Consider the following 2,102-nt stretch of genomic DNA (forward strand, 5'->3'; position numbering starts at 1 on the left):
GACCGTATCCCCTCTCTTGACTTAAAAATAACTTCTTTATATATGTTTCTTTGTAAATAATATTTACATTAATGCGTTGTTTAAATAGTGTTTTTAAACACTATTTAAATTGCACTTCCTTCCAAATTATTTCATATCTTTATTAAAATTTTCAAAGTTCTCGTGTTGAAGATATAACCGAATTTGAATCTACTAAAAATTGCATTCTTGAGTACATTCCATTTCACGCATGATACGCATGATGTATTAATTATTTTATTCTTTAATATTCGGTGAACAAAAATAAAATGTGCATCATAATGAAACGGACCCTTATTTCATTTGATAAATAAAGATGTTGATAGCGCGTTCATCGAATGCAGTCTAAAGTTCGTATCACATTACGCATTGAAGATTACGAATTAAAGATTAAAATTCGACCATTCAGATCATTTTAATTTTAATCGATTTTATTTCTGATTGGCTGAATTTTAATCTTCAATTCACAATCTTCAATCTCCAATATAATGCACAGTGTGAGGCCGGAGATTATGCATTGAAGATTGAAATTAAAGATTAAAGATTGAAATTTTACCAATGAGGACAAGAAGTTTAGACTCTTTTTATTCAAGATTGGTCAAACTTCAATCTTTCAATTTTCAATCTCATTCTTCAATACGTAGTCTGATTCCAGTCTGACACAGACGTAAAGCTTTGTGTTTATGAGACTAAAAATCTTGTACAGAAAAAGGATTTATCAATCGTACTGGTTTATAATTAGTCGAATTGTTCAAATATGATTTATTAATGTAATTTGTTTTTTCTCCGTCTAATTTTGAACACGAGGTTCGAGACAGTGGTGCTGATAATGCTATTTTCAACACTATCTTATCTTTCAACTGCGAAATTTAAGAGTGATCGTATTATTTTATTTTTGTTCATTTTCTGCAAATTATCATTTATTTATAAAAATATATTTTTAAAATATATTTTTAATTAATAAATAAGTATAATACATTAATATAAGATGCCACAAATGCTTTGTCATTAGTCATTTTCAAAATTGCACAAAATTAGAAATACTTAACAAATTCGAGCAAACATTGCATGTACATTAAAGCATCATCTTTTAGAATATGCAAGATATTATTTATAATTTGATATAAAACGCGACATATGTTTTTGCGAGTTGCAACATCATTTTTTTAAATTCCTATGAACTTTTAAACAATTAATAGTATAGTATTTTATAGTTAATATAGACATACAATGATATCGCACAGTAAAAGAAAAATGTTCTCAAATATCATCTTTTATTTTCGATATTGATATAATTTTGCATGTATCATTATTGTAATTGTTTTTTAATTTTATTGTGCATACACGAATTATTAATTATTAATATGCTCAAATAGACAAGCGATTTTGTGGCGCGATAAACAAGCATCGATTTTTTCATACAAGCATGAAGTATATGTGTGTGAATAGGTTGACGTTTATTTATCGTGTCGTGTCACAAAGTAATTTATCTATTTTCTGATCCCTTGTAAATATGAAACAATTCTTAGGACTTGTGAATACAAAGATAGTTGTAACTCGTAGAATGAGCCAGCAATGTTTAGTGTAATCATATCGATATATATATGTATGTATAGCTGGGCAAACTGTATCATTACAGTATTTGGAAACAAAATACTATCAACTCTAGTATTTAAATTACAAAATATAAAATATTTTTAATCTTTTGATTTTAAATACAAAATAAATACAAAAATATTTTCAAATTCGATTTTTTAATCAGGGCTGGCCAAAATACATCAAAGTATTTAAAATACAAAAATTTTAGTATTTGAATTGCAAGATACAAAATACTTTCAATCTTTCGATTTGAAATACAAAATATAAAATATTTCTAAATTTTTTTATTTGAAATACAAAATACTTCTTATTGTTAAAAATACAAAATACTTTTTAATTCGATGTTTTAATTACGAATAGACTCTTCTCCATTTTTCGAATTTTTAGAGAGAAAGAATGACAGAGAGAGAGAGAGAGAGAGAGAGAGAGAGAGAGAGAGAGAGAGAGAGAGAGAGAGAGAGAGAGAGAGAGAGAGAGAGAGAGAG

The sequence above is a fragment of the Atta cephalotes genome, assembly GCF_000143395.1.
Source record: "Atta cephalotes unplaced genomic scaffold scaffold00084, whole genome shotgun sequence".
NCBI classification, from domain to species: domain Eukaryota; kingdom Metazoa; phylum Arthropoda; class Insecta; order Hymenoptera; family Formicidae; genus Atta; species Atta cephalotes.